This window comes from Geotrypetes seraphini, chromosome 14 (genome assembly GCF_902459505.1).
Source record: "Geotrypetes seraphini chromosome 14, aGeoSer1.1, whole genome shotgun sequence".
Classification (NCBI taxonomy): Eukaryota; Metazoa; Chordata; class Amphibia; order Gymnophiona; family Dermophiidae; genus Geotrypetes; species Geotrypetes seraphini.
In genome coordinates this window covers 4057409-4081717 of record NC_047097.1, presented here as the reverse complement: position 1 = coordinate 4081717, position 24309 = coordinate 4057409, and the positions used below count along the sequence as shown (strand labels likewise).

At 42.4% G+C, this 24309-nt stretch overlaps 1 protein-coding gene across 2 annotated transcripts in view; it reads left to right on the top strand.

Moving 5' to 3' along the window:
- The first annotated feature begins 9130 nt into the window (after positions 1-9130).
- The window catches only part of DAPK2 (death associated protein kinase 2), a 188853-nt gene continuing 173674 nt past the window's right edge, over positions 9131-24309 (top strand). For both annotated transcript variants that reach the window (XM_033921041.1, XM_033921040.1), the window contains exon 1: positions 9131-9249. The gene's annotated coding sequence lies outside the window, so the exon portion shown is untranslated. The remainder of the gene's footprint in view (positions 9250-24309) is intronic.

The following is a 24309-nucleotide window of genomic DNA, read 5'->3' as shown; positions in this document are numbered from 1 at the left end:
GTTTCAATTTCAGCCGAAACCAAGGGCCCATTTTAGCCACAGATTTGATTGCAGGTAAAAGTGAAAATTCTGCTTTCAGTCAGCCTCTAAGCCGGGAAATACCACAAATGGCTGTAGGGTAGGTCAGGGGTAGGCGTTTCCGGTCCTCGAGAGCCGGAGCCAGGTCAGGTTTTCAGGATATCCACAATGAATATGTATGAGATGGATTTGCATGCACTGCATCCTTGAGATGCAAATCCATCTCATGCATATTTATTGTAGATATCCTGAAAACATGACCTGGCTCCAGCTCTCGAGGACCGGAATTGCCTACCCCTGGGCTAAGCCAATCAAGGTCCTTAGGGACATAGGAAAGAAGCCTGAACAGGTGGGAAAACCTGGCATGGATTAATGACTCTCTGGCTCTCAAGGGCCGGAATTGCCTATCCCTGGGGTAGAGTAGGATGCACCAAGATCTCTGTGCAGCCTCTTGCTGAGCCATCCTGCCCGGATCACATGCAAACAAGAACCATGCAGTGACACAACCATGTGATCCTGTACTGACACAAGCCCTCCTCTCTGCAGGTTGAGTGCTATCAATGCCTTTTGTCATTCTAGAACAGGGGTGTCAAAGTCCCTCCTCGAGGGCCGCAATCCAGTTGGGTTTTCAAGATTTCCCCAATGAATATGCATGAGATCTATTTGCTTGCACTGCTTTCATTGTATGCTAATAGATCTCATGCATATTCATTGGGGAAATCCTGAAACCCCGACTGGATTGCGGCCCTCAAGGAGGGACTTTGATACCCCTGCTCTAGAGGGAAGGGCATTATGAACATTCCCCTTTCTCACTAGGGAATATCATTGACACCTTTGCCTAAGTTTTTGCCATTATCTGTATACTTTACCTTGAACTACCACTGAAAAGACATAAGAAATCTAAATATATAAATTGCATATAGTGGCGTAATGAGGGTGAGAGGTGCCCCGCCCTCTTCTCTGCCCCCCTCCCACTGCTGCAGGCGTGCGTCCACTTCCCTTTCCCCGTACCTCTAACATTTCTGGTATGAGCAGCAACCCCCAACCTGCTGCCGTGCCTGCGTGGGCTCGCCCTCTGATGTCACTTCCTAGGTGTGGGTCCAGAAAGTGACATCAGAAGAAGAGCCGTCACAGGCGTGACAGCAGGTTGGGGGTTGTTGCGCCAGGAATGTACAGAGGTACAGGGCAAGGGAAGCGGTGTGCATGCGGCAGTAGGGAAGGAGGATGGGTGCCGTGCCCCTACAAAGATGGCACCTGGGGCAGACCACCACCACCCTGCCCCCCCTTTACTATGCCACTGATTGCATAACATCTAGAAAAGACGGTTAAAATACTTGTATCCAAATTCTGAAGTTCACAATTGCTTCTTGCACAAGAAAGAAAGTGTGTCCTATAGCAACAAGCTCAAAGGTCAATCTTTTTGAATATTTTTATTCTCTGTCATGCAGACGCCTATTAAAACAACTTTTTTTAAATATTTTAAATTGGGTGCAAAATCTGCATTTCCAAAAACAAAACAAAGCCCACCTCAGTCTTTCATTACTCTCTAGGTGCAGTGATTATATACTGTAGTTACTCATCAATCCTCATGTTCTTTTATTTTTCTCTGTAAAGTCTCTATTTGGTCTCTAGAGAGTACTGGCAGCGCCATATTTATATTCTCTAATTATACTTTAAGAACAAAATTTAGAAGTTTGGAGGAATCGGGGAGAGTCACAGTGTGATACAGAAGATCAAAAGTGGTGCTGCCGTAAAAAAAACTTGGCACAAAGAGGGCAGCAAGACAAACGGTACAGATTGCACAGTGCTGATGAGCATTGGAGCCAGCTCTGTGCATGCCAGTGGGCACAGAGCACCCCTGGTATTGAGCAATTTCCTTCACTGTGTCCAGGCAGGGATATTTGTATTGCGTTTGGCACCATCAATCATTTTGAAATGTCGGTGCCTACGTCTGTGACCTTCTATTTTAAAACACATTAGACTTTTATGAGACCGTGCAAGAAGCTGAAACTAACTACAAAAGGGCAAATTCACACAATACATCAGAAACAGGCAGACTAGCTAAATCACAGGCCAGTTACAGCAAATAGCACAGACAAGTGTGATCCCGTAAAGGCTAAAAGGAAAAAATAAAAAATCACAAACCAGACATGCTGCACCCTGTGTAATATCTTTCTTTTTTTAAATAATTTATATTCCACATATCCTACAATTATTCAGGTACTTGAGCATTTTTCCTTAACTGTCCCGGCAGGCTCCCACTCTTAACTAATGTACCTGGGGCAATGGGGATTAAGTGACTTGCCCAGGGTCACAAAGGAGCAGTGCAGGATTCAAACCCACAACCTCAGGGTTCCGAGGCTGTAACTCTAACAACTGCACCACACACTCCCTTCATTTCCTATTATCTTTTCAACCTCAAATGGACAATAGCTCTTCAAAAGTGAGCAGAGGTTCACCCCTGGCCATGCCCTTCAACTAGAGGTCTGCACGGGAACTGGGATCGCGGGAATCCCGCTGGTCCCACAGGAATCCCCCCCTAACCCACGGGACTCCCATGGGGACTCCCCTCTGATCCACAGGACTCCCACGGGGACTCCCCTCTAGCCAACGGGACTCCCACGGGGATGGAAGGCTTTGGAAGCAGGGTTCGTCCATATAATATAATGGACACGTCAGCCTTAGTAAAAGAGGGGGTTTATAAGTTAATTACCTGAACAAAAAACAAAAAAAGGGTTCCACCAAAGAGATTCCACAAGGAAAACAGCAGCGCAAACGGAAAAGAAACTGTGGAACTGATGATCCTGTCAGAAGTAATTGTTGTTTTTTTATGGGGACGGGCGGGGATGAAGGTAATTCCTTGCGGGGACGGATGGGGACGGAGAGGATCTTGGCGGGGACGGGTGAGGACGGAGAGGATGCTGACGGGGACGGGTGGGGACGGAGAGGATCCTGGCAGGGATGGGTGGGGACAGAGAGGATACTGACGGGGACGGGTGGGGATAGAGAGGATCCTGGTGGGGACGGAGAGGATCCTGGCGGGGACGGGCGGGGATGGGTGGGATTTCTGTCCCCTCGCAACTCTCTACCTTCAACTGCAAACTGCCAAACGATGTTCCTACTCCCACTTCATACTGAGCCCCTGCAGATTAGATCCCTTGAAGGACTCCTCAACTTTAGGAAAGCAATGAAGACATACCTGTTCACCTAACTCCCCCGCCATGACCGATAGATTACAAAGAAATGTATATTGATAAAAAATCCTCGGTATGTGTCGCATTAGGATAAAAACTTGTATTGAAAAATCTTCCACTGTCACTATGACTTATGTAACCTGTAAACTGTATATTATGGATAGTGGTATTAGATCCCTAGTATATGTCGAGTTAGGATAAAAACTTGTACTTGCAAATTGTAACCTGTTAACTGTATATTGTGTATGTTGGCCTGTAACCCGTCCTGGGCTCTTTGGGGAGGATGGATAGAAAATGAAATAAAAAAAATATTGATAACTAGGCTGATTAATCTTATATTAACTAAGCCTTCTTATCATTCTCCTAGATTGAAAAATTCTGGTGTTTTACAATATCCACCATTTAAAGGTATAAAGATTTAAATCTATTTACTCGGCTAGTTTTGTTTTTCAATCAGTTAAATGTTGGAACTCTTCTCCAGTGGAATTAAGAAGGATTTCTTGTTCTTTGAAATTTCACAGACTTTTTAAAAGCATGCCTGATTCAAGAATATGTGATTTAATTATTGTAGAATTATTTTAATAAGTAAATTTGCCGGTATCTGACTATCTTGAAATTGTTAAACCGCACTGATCTAATAATGTTTGGTACGTAGCAGAATCTAAAAAGAGATTAGGTTCTTACCTTGATAATGTCTTTTCCAGTAGATAGGGAAGCATACTGGAGAGAGATGTCAATCACAGCTTTTGAAACCTCCTCTTTCTCCCAGGAGTTTGCTGCCCCCTTCAGTTTGTTCTAAAGCATGCCAAGAGCTCTAGAGTAATGTATAAATGAATTAACATTACCATTGAACAGTAAAACACACTCACTGTCCCGAGTCAATGCTTTAAAACTTAAAACTACTTAAAACCTAAAACTTAAAAACCACTAAGCAGAGCAGAACTAAGGCAAATTGAAAGTCCGTGTTAGAGGTGTGCACGGGAACATAATCTAGTCCCCACCCCAACCGGCCGCAGACAATTCTATTCATCCTATCATATTGATACCATCCCCTCACTGTCCTCAGTCAATTATTTCAAACTTAAAAACACATAACTTAAAGCCACTAAAATCCACTTAAAATCTAAAAAAATACTTAAAGCCACTAAAATCCATTTAAATCCTTAAAAAAACTTATAGCAACTTAAAACCTAACATTTAAAACTTAAAACCCAACTAGCAGAACAGAACTTCAAAGAATGAACATCTGTGTTAGAGGTGTGCATGGGAAACTAATCAAGTCCCCACCCAAGTTGACCCCAGTCAATTCTATTCATCCCCAACCCATTCTCATCATATTGATACTATAAAGTACTATACGGACTAGCCCCTAAATACATAACCGACCTTTTCTCCTTCTCAGCCAACAGACACAAGAGAAGCTCGCCTCACACTCGAATTTCATTTCCCCCTCCCCCCCCCCAATTAGAGGGTGTAAACTGAAAAAAACACCATGAACACCTTCTCTCACATCAGGCAGCATTATGGGGTAAAGATCTAGAACAATTGCTATTGCCCACTACTTATGAGGAATTCAGGAAACGCCTAAAAACATATCTGTTCCTGAAATATCTAGACAGCTGACCCGTACATCTCTTTCTCCTCAATACGGTTCTCTTGACCTATTAACCACTTTCCTTCACCTCTTTTAAGTTCATTCAATTTGTAACGTCTTTTAATCTTTTGTATACCACATAGAATTTCACGGTACTGCGGTATATAAACTATTATTATTATTATTATCCCCTCACTGTCCCCAGTCACTTTAAAACTTAAAACCACTTAACCTAAAGCCACATAAAACCACTACAAATATTTAAAATGCTTAATTAAAGTCACTTAAAATCACTTAACTTAAAGCCACTTAAAACCAAAATGAAAGACAATTAATTTTGGGAACGTGTGCACTGGTGACAGTTGAACAACCAATGCAGTTTCTAGAACAAAACCAAACAACCCACACATAAAGAAATGGAAAGGAATTGCAATAGCATTTAAAATATATTCCAATACATACCAAACATTATTAGATTAGTGCAGTTTAACAATTTCATGCTAGTCGGATACCAGCAAATTTACATAATTAAAATAACTACAATAATCATTACATCAAATATTCTTGAAACAGGTGTGCTTTTAAAAGTTTGCAAAATTTCAAAGAATACAAAATTCTTATTAATTCCACTGGAAAAGAGTTCTAACATTTAACTACTCCCCCTTGTTCATGGACAGGCTTTTAATCCCTTTTGAATCCTCAAGGTCACTGAGATCTTCTCAGTAACATCTTCTGACTAGTCCCTCAATCAGACCGCTCTTTTATGATACAACGCGAAAAACCATTTACTCGGTAGTTGCGCCCACACTTTGGAACGCCCTTCCCCTAACACTACGGCAAGAAACTAGTTTAAACAACTTTAAAATCAATCTTAAAACTTTTCTTTTCAAAGACGTTTATGAGATCTACGATTGATAATGAAAAAAAAAAGCGAAGACGCCTGGTCCAGACAATCCCTCTCCCCTGTCGTTTTTTGTCCTGTGCCTTTTCCTTTTATTTTTAATATTGTACCCTTACCCTTTTCCTTTTGTTTCAAACCTTTTTTGTCTCAAAAGTCACTATTGGTTTGTTTGTCTATTCCCCAGGTTTTTAATTAATTTTTAATACTGTAAAGATGTAAATCACTTTGGTATGTAAAAGCGTATATCAAGTCAGAAGAAATGTGAAGGGAAGGTAAGACATGAAAATTAGATAGATATTGAGAAGAAAGCAGAAAAATGGAAGAAAGCTGAATGTTAAAAGTTAATGGCAAATTAATTTTGCCCCAAATTGATTTCCAAACATTGCGAATCAACGGACAATACAATAAAAGATGATCCAGTGTCCTTACTTCAAGATGACAGTGCCAGCATCTATTAGACTTTAAATTATCCAACATTTGTAAACGAACAGGGGTCCAAATTATTCTATATAACAAAAAAGAACCAAGTTTGTCTCAGAGATGCTGACGCTCTACATCTCACTCTCCAAGTCCAAATCCGTGGCCATTGCATAGCAGAAATATGCTGCTTAGTTCTATTCTCCAAATGTCTCTTAAGCTTGTTTTGGAGTTTTTCTCCAAATCTTCAGATATTAATTTGTACCACTTATCGGCCTGATGCCTTTGAAAATCTGTCTGGAAACATAGACCCGGCAAGCTGTACTGATTTTTTTTAAGTTGCGCCATGCGATTAATAACTAGAAATTGGAAGAATTGGGATAGGTTGAACTTTTCTTTTTGGTGGGAAACACTTTGGGCTCCTTTTATTAAGCTGCGCTAGCAGTTTTAGCGCACGATTAGCGTGCACTAAATTGCCACGCGTGCTAAAAACGCTAGCGCACCTTAGTAAAAGGAACCCTTTGTCTGTACTATAGACATGAAAGGATGATTGCAGAGCAATCTGGAAATAGTAAGCGGTTTAAAGAGATTTGGAGTCCATTGGAGGCATTTGTCAGGCAACAGAATGATTGAATCCTTAATTTCTGGATTTTCATAGATTTCTACACACATCCAGGTAGGGAGGATGGGTTGGGTTAATGTGTTTCAGTTGTTTGCAAGAATATAAGTGCTGTTACTTGATATTATATATTTGTTGCACTTTGTATAAGTTTTGAAAATCAATAAAGATTTAAAAAAAAAAAAAAAAAAAAAAAAGGTAGTGCCAAAGATGGATGTAGGACAGAAAGTGAAGGAGAGAGAAAAACAGCAAATGGATAAGAAGGCCCCGGAAACACAGCTAGGAGCACAGACAGAAGGAAGTGTAGCCAGAAACTGTGGAAAGATGGTTAGAAAAATAAAATTCAAAACAAAAAATGGAATATGACTAAACTTGAATTTATCAATTCAATTGCACTGATAGATCATTTATGGCGGAAGGTGAAACCTCAGACCGTGTATAGCCGGGCCACACAGTTAGCATCCTGTGTGTGCCTGCAGAAAATGTATAGTAATTCTGTTTCTCGCTAGACTCTGTAGAAGTACTTCACTGATAAGCTGAAGCCTATGGGGCTCATAATCAAAAGAAAAGAACGTCTAAAAAGTGACCTAAATAGCCACTTGGACGATCAAAAAGCCTGATCGTCCAAGTACCCATAATCAAAGCTGGTTTTAGACATATCTAAAACCAGCTTACGCCTTTCCCCTGCCTCTAAATGCACAGAAAGAAAAGAGGCGTTTTTAGAGGAGGGGAAAGGGTGGGAGGTGGGCCGATCTAGACCTAGGTGTGCAGCAGGTATAACCAAAACTTTAGGCAGGTTGCCTAGTTGGCACTTAGACCAAGTCAAAACAGGTATAAGTGCTGAAAAGGGGCTGCTGAGCTGATCGTGGCTGGCGCAATCAGTTCAGTGGCCCGGCAACCTATCACCCCCCACCGCAATCATCGCAGCAGGAGAGATGCCTCATCTCTCATACCGCGATGCGATCACCCCTCTACCCGAACTGCCGCGATCCATGGCAGGAGAGATGCCCAATCTCTCCTGCCGCGGGTTGTGGCAGTTCGGATAGAGGAGTGATCGCATCACGGCAGGGGAGATGGCCAATCTCTCCTGCCGTGATACATCAACCCCCCACAAACACACTATTGGGGCAGGAGGGAGCTCAAGCCCTCCTGCCCCGTGGCCCCCCCCCCCCCGATTACATTTGGGGCAGGAGGGAGCCCAAGCCCTCCTGCCCCGCGATCTCTAATCCCCCCTGAGTCGGAGGGAGCCCAAGACCTCCTGGCCATGTGACCCCCACCCCCTACAAGATTGGGCAGGAGGGAGCCCAACCCCTCCTGCCCAGGTGGACCCCCTACCCCCCACCCCCCACTAAAATATGAGCAGGAGGGATCCCAGGCCCTTCTGCCCTCGAATTGCCCATGATCGCACCCCCCGAACCCCCCGCCGACCCCACGATCCCCCCCTACCCCCAATCCCACCATCTATACCTTGTCAACGCTGGCCGGACGGACGGGTGCCAAGCCCGCCCGTCCGGCAGGCCAGCCGGCTCCGGAATGGGGCCGGATTGGCCCAGATGGCTTAAACCCCGCCCACTAGTGGGGCCTGAGGCGCCTGGGCCAACCAGAATAGGCCCGGGAGCCTTAGGTTCCTCCTATGGGTTTGTGGTCCTGTATTTGCATAGGGGTTTTCTGTGTTCTGCATATGTAACCAAGGGCGGTTGTTCTGGTGGGAATGAATGTTGAGAAGCATACAGTCCAGTGTAGTTTAATTTTGTGGTTAACTATTATGTATTGTTAATGAGATTATATTGTGTGTATATATGAAGAATGAATGGAAAAAAATTGCATTATAATTAGTACTGTTATTATGGTGCGGGTCCAGGGGGCGCAGCTTGGGTCTGGGGCGGGGCTTTAGAGCACCCCTGATCATTTTGAAAAGTTGCTTCCTATGTTTGGAACATTGTACACAGCTTTCCAATAAAAGCAGTCCTAGGTACCCAAATTTAAAAATGATTGTGGATGTTAAACAAATGATCACTTCCTGGACAGAAAGATATTGTTCAATATTGGAAATGCTCAGCATCCGCTAGTCTGCACTCATAGAGGTGACCCCCCCTGAACGCAATAGTCGCTATAGGATTGGAGTATCGGACTTCCGGAGCAATGTGTTAAGTTATGAATCCAAAAGTGCTGTAAACAGCATAGCACGTCCCAGTTTTCAGAGACACCCTCCCCTATTTGGCACAAATTCTCCCCCCTTCGCTCTCATTCCGCCCGGAAGTCGCGGCACTACAGCCTCGGGCCCGGCAGGGGGCGCTCCGCCTCACGCCCAACTTTTCCGCGCGCTCCCGCAGGGGCGAGTTAGCCACGCCCCGACCTGGCCGTCGGGGGCGCGCCCCTGGCGCTCTGGCCGAGAAGTTAGCTGGAAGTTGAAGTTAGTAGAAGCGAGGCGGGAGGGCTGCGTGCAGCGCTCCGGTGAGTCCGCGGGTGCTGGGGCGCCCCTCTGCTTGGGATCGGTTCAATGCATGTGAGTCCTGTTTCTCCCCAACACGTCTCCAGCTAAAGTGACCCTGTTGAAGTACTTTCAGGCGGTCTGATCATTTGACAATCTTGCTTGCAAAAAAGATCGCAGGGATCTCTGACACTGCACTAAATAGTGTTATTGCTCGGAAAAATGATGTTAGACGCTTTTTCTTATGTAGATTTTAGGAAATTACTAAAGACTCAATTATGTAATAGTTTTATATTTTCTCTTATTTCAACCATGTTTGCATTCTGTTCTTATGTTTCTTACCTGCATGGTTTACATTTTCATCTCGATTCAATTTTATTGAATTGTTTGTACCTTTTATTCTGATCAAGAACATAAGCAGTGCCTCCGCTGGGTCAGACCCGAGGTCCATCGTGCCCAGCAGTCCGCACACGCGGTGGCCCAACAGGTCCAGGACCTGTGCAGTAATCCTCTATCTATACCCCTCTATCCCCTTTTCCAGCAGGAAATTGTCCAATCCTTTCTTAAACCCCAGTACCGTACTCTGCCCTAGTACGTCCTCTGGAAGCGCATTTCAGGTGTCCACCACACGTTGGGTAAAGAACTTCCTAGCATTCGTTTTGAATCTGTCCCCTTTCGACTTTTCCGAATGCCCTCTTGTTCTCTTATTTTTCGAAAGTTTGAAGAATCTGTCCCTCCCTACTCTCTCTATGCCCTTCATGATCTTGTAAGTCTCTATCATATCCCCTCTAAGTCTCCTCTTCTCCAGGGAAAAGAGACCCAGTTTCTCCAATCTCTCAGCGAATGAAAGGTCTTCCATCCCTTTTATTGGACACGTCGCTCTCCTCTGAACCCTCTCGAGTAGCACCATATCCTTCTTAAGGTACGGCGACCAGTACTGGACGCAGTACTCCAGATGCGGGCGCACCATCGCCCAATACAACGGCAGGATAACTTCTTTCGTTCTGCCTTTTATTGTATTTTATTGAGACTTGTATTGAAAATGTATGTATTGTATTGTTTTTCTCATGCTGTGAGCCGCTTAGAACCTCCCCGGTATGCCGGCATATAAATAAATAATAAATAATAATTATTATTATTATGCTAAAGTCGGTGAGTGTATAGATAAGTATATGGATGGATGGATATTTATAAGGGATAGCCAAGCAGGACTACCTAGCGAAATACCAGTAATAATATGATTATCATCTCTAAATGTTGCCGAAAGTGTGAATAGCTGGTGTGACCTGCTTAATGCCAATATGCAGTACAGTCATTATGGGTTGTGTGAGCGAGATCTGCAATATTTCTTCTCTAGGCATATGTTAATGAATTTTTTGTTAAAAGTGCAATTACCAATGATTTTCCAACAGCTAATATCGATATCGTGTGCGGGTGCGGGAACAGTAAATGGCCGCTGAAGGTCAACACATCTGTTTGCCTTGCTCTGGACCAGGGATCTCAAAGTCCTTCCTTGAGGGCCGCAATCCAGTCGGGTTTTCAGGATTTCCCCAATGAATATGCATTGAAAGCAGTGCATGCACATAGATCTCATGCATATTCATGGGGGATATCCTGAAAACCCGACTGGATTGTGGCCCTCGAGGAGGGACTTTGAGATCCCTGGGACTATAAAGTAAATGTCAAAAGCGAGGCTGCTACATACTTTTTTTTTTCACACCTGTAATAAAATCTGATATAAGGAGGGCAAGTACACACAGATTCAAAGCATTTGCCCTAGCCCAGGGGTGTCAAAGTCCCTCCTCGAGGGCTGCAATCCAGTCGGTTTTCAGGATTTCCCCAATGAATATGCATGAGATCTATGCACATGCACTGCTTTCGTTGTATGCTGATAGATCTCATGCATATTCATTGGGGAAATCCTGAAAACCTGACTGGATTGTGGCCCTCAAGGAGGGACTTTGTGATTCCTGCTAAAGAATGATGCGGGATTGTTTCCAATGGGTCGGTAGCGGTGATTGAATTCTCATGTCATTCTCTACCAAAAAGTCAAGAGGGAAGCCTCCTGGGTCACGTCATACAATTAAGACCTAGGCCAGGGGTGGGCAACTCCGGTCCTCGAGGGCCTGAATCCAGTCGGGTTTTCAGAATTTCCCCAATGAATATGCATGCACTGCTTTCAATGCATATTCATTGGGGAAATCCTGAAAACCCGACTGGATTCCAACCCTCGAGGACCGGAGTTGCCCACCCCTGGCCTAAGCTAATCGGGCTTGATCTAAGTTCAGGAATGGCAAAAAACCACTGTTTGTTGCCAATTGCTGTGTGTTTTGTTTTTTGGATTGGGTGTTTGTTTATATTGTTTTGAGTCTGTCACTTTCCAGGGTAAACTCTTATACTGCACTTTATTACGGAGACAGATGTATCGCAGGGATCTCAAAGTCCCTCCTTGAGGGCTGCAATCCAGTCGGGTTTTCAGGATTTCCTCAATGAATATGCATGAGATCTATGTGCATGCACTGCTTTCAATGCATATTCATTGGGGAAATCCTGAAAACCCAACTGGATTGCGGCCCTCAAGGAGGGACTTTGACACCCCTAGGGCCTAGCCTATACTGATTTTAGGAATATATGGCTCACTTGTAGGAACAGGATACCTAAATGTACACACTACTGTAGTACCTTTGCATTCTCTGGTATGACAAGACAGTTTTGCCCTTAGTTTGTGTGACAGCTTCATACCCAACCTTCCCTAGGGTGAGGTTCTTTCTCGTCATGATATGTGCAAAACAAACCTATTTGGACACACTGGCTCCTAAGAGATAGAAAAGCATTTATTACTCAAGTACAACTGTGTAATCTGAGGCCTGGCATGGTAAACTGACATCGCTGGCACTGGATTAAAGCATGTGTTCCAGAAGTTCTTGTGACTGGTAAATCCTCTGTCCTGTAACACACCTCTTATACAGCTAAACCAAACTCATTTAAACGCAGCACGTTCCGTTTTTGCTTCATATTTATGAAAAAGGTGGCATATGGAGGCTGGAGACTGGGCGGGAGCCATGATATGGAGTCAGCATGAGTGGGGGCACTGAAGAAGGAGCTGGAAGGTCAACCCCCCCCCCCAAAAAAAAAAAAAGTATGGGTGTATTGCGGAGGGAGCATAAATATAAGCGCTGGAGATCCATGTTGTGCCCCTTTGTTAAAGGAAAGCAGTGTTGTGAAATTTATAAATTTAGCAGCTCCCAGGGTTCAGAGCTGCGGAGAGAAGGTTGGGCCAGTGGGTTGGCTCTTCTACGATCTGTGTGTGTCTATTAGCGTCTCTCTTTCAGGATTAAAGCAGTGCTTATGTCAAAAATAATTAGAAGATCTCAAGGAAAGTTCTAAAAAGATTATGGTGGATAAAAAAGTTAAAAAGTTTAAAAAAAAAAGTTTACCTAAATAACTGCAATAAAAGGATGTGGGCCAATGAGGAATAAAAACACCGTTATCCCTACCGCTATTGAACATTACTAAGGGTGGAGGAGGGATACCTGAGACCACATTTTGCCAGATTTGAAATATATGAGAGCATTTTGTGGAGAGGGATGTTGGATACTGTGGAGATTGGGTGAAGTATTGGAGACTTGTGTTGTATAACTCCCAACCATTAATGAAACAGAGTTAAATAGTGCCATCTTTAGTATGAATGTACAATACTTTTTTGGCACTGGCCTCCTCATTAGACCCGCTTAGTTGTTTAGAAGGTTCATAGACAATTGCGCACAAGAAAATCGCGCAGACAACCGAGCGCGAGACAAATGAGCGAAAGACAATTGAGCATTAAGACAAGTGAGCGCAAAGACAACCGAGCGTGAGACATTTGAGCGCAAGACAATTGAGCGCAAATTATTTTCCAAAATGTGCACGAGCGGGACAACTCAGCGCAAGACAACTCAGCGCCAGCAACTCGGCGCAAGACAACTCGGCGCAAGCAACTGAGCGCAAGACAACTCAGCGCAAGACAACTTGGCGCAAGACAACTCAGCGCAAGACAACTCAGCGCCAGCAACTGAGCGCAAGACAACTCAGCGCAAGACAACTCGTTGTCTTTGCGCTTACTTGTCTTGCGCTCAATTGTCTTTGCGCTGAGTTGTCTGCGCGATTTTGTCCGCGCGCGATTGTCTTGCGCGCTTTTGACCTGTCACCGTTTAGAAAAAGCTGGTTGATCGGGATGGTGCAGAATAAAACTAAAAGGGGGGACTTTTCTTGATATAGCCTATGCGGTGAAACATATCGAAGTGACAGGTCCCTTCCCGATATGAGCAACTAGCAAAAAATTAGAAGAGATAAGTTTTAACTTTTATATATAGCTATTAAGCAATGTTTTGAATGAGCATGAGCACTTTATATATAAAAAAGTAAATAATCTAATCTAGTCTTCAATTTATATACCGGGTCATCTCCCAACGGTGCTCGACTCGGTTCACATGTAATTAAGACTAGAGTACATAAGAAAATAAATAAAAAGCAGGTCTAATGAGGAGGCCAGTGCCAAAAAAGTATTGTAGCTGTTGAAAACACTTGGCTATTACTGGCACTTCTGAAGACCTAGCTCACTATGGTATAAAAAGAATTTAGATTAATGGTTATATGATACTGTTTTTGGAGACATTATTTGAAATAGTATCAATATCAAAATATTGTCTGCTAGCTAGTACTAACAGAATACCTCAGGAATGCAACTAGGGCAACTGCCCCCTGGCAAGAGAAAGCCCTAAGCCAACTGGAAGCTAAAGAAGCCCGGCCTGACTTTGTGGTCCCCAGTTATTTCTAACACCAGCTCTGGCAGGATACATATTTCAAATCTGATATATTCTAATCACATAATAGAAAATAAAATGATTCTTTCTACCTTTTGTAGTCTGGTCATTTTATTCTTCAAATCATATTGGTCTCAGGCTCTAGTTTCTGTTTCCTTATGTCATCTCTTAATTCACTCACCAGGGTCTCCTGAACATTTGACATTTCTTCTTTCCCCATTCGCACCATCCATCTTCCATCTCTATGTATGTTTTCCCCCATGTTCAACATCTTCCTTCTCTGTCTCCTAAAATTCCCTTTCTAGTATTTCCTCTGTGCCTCCTCTCCCTGCATTCATCATCACTTTCATTCTATGTCCCTATCCCTCTACCTGTGTCCACTATCACTCCTCTATGTCCCTCTAAGTCCAGCATCTCCTTTCTGCGTTCCTATTCTGCCTTCCATGTCTGGCATTACCCCACTGACTGTGTTCATATGTCACCCCAATGCACCCCTTTTGTATCCCTGTCCCTAAGCTCCCATCCATGCCCACCATCTCCCCTTTTTTCATATATCACCTAGTGTCCAGCTTCTTCCCTCTCTTACACCAGTGTGTCTCTCACCTTCTCTTTCTTCCCTCCCTGTGCTGTGTTCAATATTTCACTCTCTCTTTATCCCCTTGATTCAGCATCTCTTTCCCTTCCTTTCTCTCTCCTCCTCCCTTCCCTCAGCACTCTTCCCATAGATTAAACACCTGTCTCCCTTCCCCCCAGCCCCCTGCAGTTCACTACCTCTCTCCCTTTCATCAACACTCCCCAAGAAACCAGCACCTCTCTCCCTTCCCTTCAACCCCCCAAATGAGTCTAACATCTCTCTCCCTTCAGCACCAACCCTCCCCCACACACACACATGGGTCCAGCACTTCTCTCCCTTCCCCCCTGCCCCATACCAGATCCAGCACCACCCTTCAGCTACAGCTATAGAACCAACCAGCCAGCATCCCCCTCCTGCAGGTGTAACCCTTGAGCCAGTTGACCCCCCAAGTCCACCTGGAGTCCCCTCTGGTGGGGCCCAATTGCAGCCCAATAGCCTTTCAGACCCCAGCCATTACCCATCTGAGGTCCAGTCTCATTTCTGCCTCTGTTGGTGGTGCTCCAGGAGCCCTCGCTGCTGTTCCCAGCCCACTTGTTTCTTTGGTGCATTCCCACATGCTCTTTGGTCCTGCTGCCAGCCTGGCCACGCAAGCGCCGGTGACTGGCTTTCTCTCCCCAGTGGCCAACAATTAGTTATTTTGCCATGCTGCCAAGGAACTAAAACCACGACTCATTGGGCATGAATTGGGCCCCCTGCCGATTCCAGTAGCCCAGCCTTCTTCATCTGCTCTTCCCAGCCCAGGAGACACAAGGACCAAAGGGCAAAAGCAGTCCCCTCCCCCCCATGTGCCATCATGAAGAATCTTCATCTCCGGAGCCTTCCTTCTTCCGAGTCCATCCTTGATGTAACTTCTGGTTTTGCAAAACCAGAAGTTATATCAAGGGGGAACTCGGCAGAAGGAAGGCTTCGGTGCAAGTATCTGAAGATTCTTCTCCTGGCACGGCTGATGGTCCTAAAGGTAGAATCAGCACAGGGTGAGAGAGGAGCTGGGGAGGAAAGGTTAGAAATGCCATTGCCAACCCAGGTACATTTTTGAAAACCAAGGGAACAAGGCTTTTTACCACTTCCATGGGGCGGTAAAAGATCTTGCTCCCGTTCCTGCGGTAAACTAGTCATTTTTCCCATTCCTACAGAATTCCCACCATTATCCGTGGTTTACCGCAGGAACCTCTTCCCATGTCATTCTCCAATTAGAACTGCTGCTCAGCACCCTGAGGTTATGGGTTCAGTCCTAGTACCACTCCTTGTGACCCCAGGCAAGTCACTTAATCCTCCATTGCCCTAAGTACCATAGTTGATTGTGGACCTACAGGGACAGATAGGGAAAATACTTAAGTGTATCTGATTAGACTGTGACCTACTCAGATGAAGGGTATAAGAAATGAACTTGGATTGTTTTATGAATGGGTAAAAATGTAAAGCAAATGCCACTCATCCCCCCTCCCCAGATTGCGTTTTCTAGTAGAGAACGACACGGGGACAAATTTTTCCCTGTCCCCACGGGAACTCATTTTCCCGTCCCAACCCCGCGAGTTCTTTACCTGTCCCTGCGAGCTGTGTCCTCATCTGCACAAGCGGTCAAGGCAGAGCTTACAGGAATGGGGTAGGGACAGGGAAATTGAGTTCCTGAGGGGATGGGGACAAAGTCCCCATGTCATTCTCTGTTTTCTAGGATTTTATTTTATTTTTATTTAGTCAATTTTCTATACCGTTCTCCCAGGAGAGCTCAGAACGGTTTACATGCATTTATTCAGGTACTCAAGCATTTTTCCCCGTCTGTCCTGGTGGGCTCACAATCTGTCTAACGTACCTGGGGCAATGGGGGGATTAAGTGACTTGCCCAGGGTCACAAGGAGCAGCGTGGGTTTGAACCCACAACCTCGGGGTGCTGAGGCTGGAGCTTTAACCACTGCGCCACACTTTTTTCCACAATAACTTCTTGCAGAAGCAGTTCTTACTTCTTGTTAGCCTGAAGGGTTCAGTATTTGGCTTGAAAAGGAGCAAAGACTTCATGATCGAGTCTGAAGACTGTTTTGGAGTTTGATGTCCAATCCACACTTGGCAGCTGGTCGCTTTCCTTAAAATGAAGAGCTTGGAATGTAGGAGTGAGTTTTGACTTTGTTCAGAAGTTTGAAGAGCACGTACCATTTGCTAGACTCCATCTGGTACTCAAGTTGCAGCACTATGTACAATTATTAGCTACCAGAGCTGTAAGGCATGCTTTGGCGATCTCTTGATCAGATTACTGCAGAGCTCTGTTTTTTTGTGGGACTTCTTGTACAAAATATATATATATATATTTTTTTAATATTCTTTATTCATTTTCAAAATTACATTAAGTGTAAAATATATTCATTCACAGTAACAATAAATATATCACTTATAAACAATCATTGGTACATTATATAAATTTTATCCCTTCCCCTTTCCCATCCCTCCCATCCATGTCTTCCATTATTATATAATATATGTAATAAGAAAAATACCCCCCTCCCTATATCCTGAACTGATAATTAAAAGGGAAATAATTTTACTTAATCCTTACAATATTTTGTTAATGGTTTCCACACATCCTGAAATTTCTTAAAGTATCCCCTTTGTAAAGCAATAAATCTTTCCATTTTATTGATATGGCATAAAGAATTCCACCAAAAGTTATAATTTAATCTCGTCCAATCCTTCCAATTATATGTAATTTGCTGAATGGCAACCCCAGTCATTATTAGTAATAATTTATTGTTGTTAGCAGAAATCTGACTTTTTGCTCTCATTTCCATACCAAATATCACAGTATCATAGGATAATGCCACTGGGTTCTCTAATAAATTATTAATTTGGTCCCAAATTGATTTCCAAAAATTCATAATATATGGGCAATGAAACAATAAATGATCTAAAGTTTCTACTTCTAGATGACAATGCCAACATCTATTAGACAAAGAACTATCTAATTTTTGCAACCTAACATGAGTCCATAACGCTCTATGTAACAGAAAAAACCAAGTTTGTCTCATAGATGCAGACACCGTACATTTCATCCTCCAAGACCAAATTCGTGGCCATTGAGATGCAGTAATTTCATGCTTAATCTCAATGCTCCAAATATCTCTTAAACCAGTTTTTAATTTCTTTTTAGTAAATCCACTTAATATTTTATACCACTGGGCGGCCTGGTGACCCAAGAAGTCTGTCTGAAAACAAAGAAATTCCATACTATAATGATTATTAAGGTTTTTCCAATCAGGGAACCCCGCCTGAATGGCATGCTTCAGTTGCAACCATCTAAAATTTTCTGATTTATTAAGTCCAAACTAATGCTGCAACTGTGAAAATTCAAGCATAGCACCATTAGAAATAGCATCATCCAATATACGTATTCCTGCTATCATCCAATGCTTCCAGACTAGCCTTTCTCCGCCAATTTGAATCTTGGAGTTTACCCATATAGATTGACTTGTAGATTTGTAAATTGGAATAGTTGTTAAATTGCTTACATACCGTAAAGTTTTCCATGTATCGGCTAGTATTCTGTTGTCCTTACTGTAACTAGGCATTTTGATACTGAGCATATGGCACAGACGCAATGGAGACCATTATAGGTACCATCAAGCCTATATTTTGCGCCATGGTATGTATTGGATCCTCCCAGAACTCATAGGAAAACTCCCAGATCAAGAACAAGTTGTGGCGTCTTGATCTGAGACAGTTCCACACGCGAGTGACTTTTCTAGATCTTATTTGAAAATTGGTTGCATCCACATTCATGTAATTAACTTATTTGTTTTATGATTCCAAAGACTCCTGAGGCAGGCCTGTTGGCCGAAACATGTACGTGTCGAGTCATTGAATCATTGAGAGTCATTGAATCATTGATTGTACCATGATGATTTTGAAAGAATAAATGATTTGTACATCTACAGATAAGTTTGTGGACACTATTTTAGTGCACATCACTCTTTTTGGACAATTCCATTCTCCTTATCTTTAGTGTGTTATATCAACCATGAAGGATAAATCTTGTAACCATACTGGATCAGGAAATATTTGCAGAAGTTCATAAACACAATTGAATATATCCTGGCCTGTTGTAGTGCACGCATCATTACTAGTTCCAATAATTCCTCAAAAATGTTGAAATTTGTGTCGCAAGGACGAAGAAACACAGCTAATTGAGCTGCACCCCCCAAGTCCGTACTCTTGTCACAGGCAATGGAAAATGCTTCGAAACTAGATGATTTTGCTTTGATCTGATCTCTTAAATTGCTGGCCAAATCAGTAATTCTTTCTGCAACTGTATTTCGAGACAAAGAGATTGTTTGGAAAAACCTTCACACTTCCAGGACAAACAATTTCTGCAGCTTTAATTAGACATTCCTTGATGCAATCACCTTCGGTAAAAGGTTTCGAGTGTTTAGCTATCAACTCCGACAAAGCGTAGCTTGCATGCACCACCACTTCACTTTCTTGTGATACTTTAGTAAACATGAACTGTTGTTTTTTTCAGTCCCAACTTGAACTCTTTCCATTTTCCTTGTCTCATTAATCCTTCGTAATTGTCATATTTTGATTTATTCTGTTCATAGTGCTGTTTAATGTTATATAACTTTGGCGCACTAAAAGCAAATTATCTTTTACTTCACCGCAAAAATGCTCCAATTCCCACTTTTCTTGGAAATTTCGATGTTCATCAGCAATTTTTCGTTTAGTTTTATTACCCCAGGGTTTCGATATTGAACACAAAGAGATGAAATAAATGAAAAATTGTTAAAACAAAAATATAAAACATTTCAATAAAAATCTATATCTTTTCTTAAATATTAACTTACCAGACACAGAATAATTGCCCAAATTAATAAGTGTATAATGTAAATAAACCTATACTCATATTTTTATTGTACTCCAAAGGCAAAATATTTCCTGTTAAGACGCACTAAGCAAGTCAATACAAGACTAATGGTGGGGTAGGAATTATTATTGTCTGATTCACTGCTAGTATTAATGAGGGGAAATGGTGCATTATGACTAGAGTCACAAGCTTGTCTCGAGTACCAAAGGCGTCTGCATCGTAGTACTTAATAAGAATAAGCAACTGGTTATACTCGTATGTTATATTGTTGTCTTCGTCTGGCTTAGATAGGCAACTGCTTGGCGCTGATGGATTGTAGGAGAAATTTTGCGACAAGTTATGACTTATCGGGTTATATTTGCTGGGCTGCAAAGATGTTTGTTGTGGGCCGCATGCGGCCTGTGAGCTGTGAGTTTGACATGCTTGATTTACAGGAAACACATCCTCACCACTTCCCAAGTATAACCTGTGCTTCAAACACAACTTTGTCGGAGCTTTTTTTCGGGCCTCAGTACCACCACTCCACCGCTTCAGAATTTCTTTAGCGGGAAGAATTACGTGAGACATCCTCACTGACCCATATTATGCATTTAAATATTTTCACTATTTGTAATGCTTTAACTTTCTTTCATAAATATAAAGTGCAAAGTGCTTCATTTATTATTTCATCTTGCTCTTTGAAATCAGTAGGAGTCGGATGACAAAATCGACCACGAGAGACCCTTGAAATAGCATTCTGGCGATAGCGAAACATGTCAGGTCTGTCTCTCCCGGGTCTGAATATAAAAAGCAACTAAAAAGATAAGTTATGAAATAATAAAGCACTTTGCACTTTATATTTATGAAAGAAAGTTAAATTATTACAAATAGTGAAAATATTTAAATGAATAATGTGGGCCAGTGAGGATCTCTCATGTAATTCGTCCCACTAAATAAATTTTGACAGCGGTGGTACTGAGGCCCGAAAAAAAGCTCTGACAAAATTGTGTTTGAAGAACGGGTTATACTTGGGAAGTGGTGAGGATGTGTTAGATTATTATTCCCGAGTAGAGGATTGTTTAAAAATACATCATTTATATCTGATTTGCAGGAAAAGCATAAGTTGTCCTTCTCCTTTTTTGGAAGTGATGCAAGCAAAAGCTGTTAAGTACACACATGTTCATTTCATTAAATTTATTGATTTGTGATCCACCTGTCTTATATATATAAAAAAAATACATCACTAAAAAAATGGCACTTAGATAAATAGGAGAGTGATTCATTGAATTAATAAAGGTTGGACCGACGAAGCATTAAGCAACTGGTTATATACCCGATTGCTGCCTGAAGGTCCATACATATGATAGATGCACCCCCAAGGGTAGATGCATTCAATACTTGCTTGTCCTTTAAGTTAGTTCTATTAGACAAACCAGTATATGACTTGTCACACTGAACAACAGTGGCTTGTTGATTACTTATTATGGCACTAGACAGAATTCAGCAAAGGTGTCAGGTCAAAAGCGCGCCGGGACAAAGGCGCGCCCAGACAATTGAGTGCAGTGCGGAGGCGCGCGCCGCTCAAAATTACCTTTTTTAGGGCTCTGACGGGGGGGCATGGGGGGAACCCCCCCCCACTTTACTTAATAGACATCGCGCCGCGTTGTGGGGGCGTTGTGGGGGGCTTGGTGTTCCCTCTAAGCTGAGCAGGTGTCCTCCAGCTGCATTGCTACCACTAGGGGGTGGAATATTTTCAGTCGCTAAGGACAGGTATGTTCCCTGGAGTCCTGCAGAACTTGCCTGTCCCTCACAATTGAAAAATGTGACAGTGAAACAGCACCCTCTATTGGTGAGACTGTGGGTGGAGGACTCCTGCTCAGCTTAGAGGGAACACTTGTAACCCCCCACATTTTACTGAAAACTTTACTTTTTCCCTGTTTTTAGGGAAAAAGTTAAGTTTACAGTAAAATGTGGACGGTTACAACCCCCCAAATCCCCCATAACGCCGGCGCGATATCTATTAAGTAAAGTAAAAACTGTAATTTTCTTTGGCGCGCGCCTCCGTCTTGCGCTCAGTTGTCGGCGCACGCCTTTGTCTTTCGTGCCGTTGTCTATGAACCTTCATCAAACATAAAAACACCTTAACATATAAACAGCATAAAACACACTTTAAAACTTGGCAGTTCCAAAAAAGTAAAAGACAAATCAGAACCCGGAAATATGCCGTATACATGCACGGTGACAGAAAACCCTGCCCTGTACACCACAAACATACCTTCCAGATCAATTCCACAATAATATACATAAATATATTTTCAATCTTTATTCAATGGAGGCAGCAGGTAAGGTTTCACTCCCCCCCCTGGCTAATGAGAGCAATGATCTGATCTAAGGAGGGTGAGGAAGAATTAGAGGGTGAAGCAGAAATGCAGATCAGGGAAAGCGGGAGTGGACCAAATATTGTTTGTACTGCGTCGTGAAATATCTGAACTTTTTTATTTATTACATTTTAAAACATATATACACTACACTATGTGCTCTCATATTATTGTAGAGCAACCATCTCATGAATACAGACTACTTACAATATTACAGCTCCAGGTCACAGATCAGCGAATTTGACATCAGAAAACAATAACAAACTTCATCCCTGACCAATGCATCACATTGAATCAGAAACAATCACTCATTCAACAAATGTGAGGGAAGATCTGATCTGCTGGAGTAAGGGGGGGAAGGAGGTGTTAAAAGAGAGTGTGACACATTGGAGCAGCACAGGGAGGGGAGGGAATGGACCAAATGTGTACTGTCATGAAATATATGGACTGTCAAATGCTGTCTTTTTCTGATGACTCTCCAAAAGTAAGGAGCTATTTAATAATTACTTGTGTTGAATTATAATCAATAAAAATGCTCCACAAGTTAGATAAAAAAGATATATCAAGTGCAGAAACTGCTATAAAGTACCAATAAATAACGATAAATATTAAATAAAGAGCTCAGTCACCAACTGATTTGTGCAAAAAGTACTAATAAAAGTACAAGTGCTGGTTGTACACAGGGACCATCATAGCACCAACAACGAGTCCCTTAACCTACATAAACATTTATGATCCATAGAAAACATAGAAAAATCACTTATCTTTGAATAAGTATAAGGAAGGTGGTAGGATGTAGTCAATCTCTCTTACAATGTGTCAATCTCTCTTATAAACCCCCATGTTAGAAACTCCCATAGCCTCCCTTCGACTCGAGATTCGCATTAGCGTCGTCAGAAGGGGGCACTGTGAAAATATTTAAAAAATAATAAAACATTAAACCTAGACAAAATAAAACTTTAAACACCACGGTTCAAATCTATTTTCATTTATATCAACAGAATCAATCTAATCACATTCTTATAATTATCATTCATCCCATTCTATACTACTTACTTGGCTAGAGGAGCGAGGGAAACACCCATCCAGACCGGAGAAAATGGTCGTTCTGTTTGTGATTTTTATAATGTTGTTTTGACCCCCCCAATTTGATCTTCCTCTATCCCTCAGACTTTGTTTACTAAGGACAGGCCTTGCCAGCCTTAACTCGGTGATCCCAGAACTAGGCTAGATTTCAGGATATCCACAGTGAATTTGTTCTGGTTGAGGGGTCACCAGGACCATATTTCTCTCAGACTTGACAGTATTTTGTAGAAAAGAGCCATTGTTCACTGGGATCCTTCAGAGCAACATTTCACATCAGACTGGTCAAAATAAAACAAAAAACAACCTAAAATCAATCTTTACACAGAGACACTAATAGAGTTAGCTTTCATAAACTACAAAAGGTCGCAGAAAAGGGAAGACAGACTAAAATATCTGGAAAAGTTAATAGAGGCTGGTTGAGTAGTCAGGAAAGAAAAGATGCAAATGGAAGAAAAAATAGCTGACATGGTAAAATGGGGGGGGAGACAAGACTTTTTTTTACGTATACTAGTGATAGGAAGAAGTGCAAAAGTGGCATTATGAGACTCAAAGGTGAAGGGGAGAAATATGTAGAAGCGATAAGGCTGAATTGCTTAACAAATATTTCTGTTCTGTGTTCACAGTTGAAGCACTGGGAGTGGGACTGCAGAAGACAAACACAAATAGGGATGGAGGTGTGGTAGACCCTGATCCATTTTCATAGGATTGCGTTCATGAGGAGCTAGCTAAACTAAAGGTGGACAAAGCGATGGGGCTGGATGGTGTACATCCGAGGGTACAGAAGGAACTTAGGGAAGTTCTGATGGCTCCGCTGGCTGACTTTTTCAATGTTTCTCTAGAATCGGGAGTGGTATCAGAAGACTGGAGAAGGGTGGATGTGGTCTCTCTCCACAAAAGTGTAAGGAAGAAGTAGGGAAGTATAGGCCGGTTGTAATCCATTCTGAGCTCTTTGCGGAAAATTGGATAGAACACAAATTAAATAAATAAATAAATAAATCTGACTTCTGTGGTAAGTAAATTAATAAAAACTCTTTTAAAACAGAGAATAGTAACATTTCTGGAATCCAGTGGATTACAGGATCCGATGCAACATTGAATCAGTAGGCGCAGGTCTTGTCAGACAAATCTGATCAATTTCTTTGACTGTGTGACCAGAGAATTGGGATAGAGGGAGTGCGCTTGATGTTGTATATTTAGATTTTAGCAAAGCCTTTGACAAGTGTTCCATCTAGGCATCTAATAAATAAACTGAGTGCCCTCAGAACTGGCTCCAAAGTGATGGACTGGGTCAGAAACTGGTTGAGTGGAAGGCGACAGAGGATAGTAGTCAATGGAGATCTCTTTGAGGAAAGGGATGTTACCAGTGGTGTGCCTCAAGGTTCAGCTCTTGGGTCTGTTCTTTGTAATATT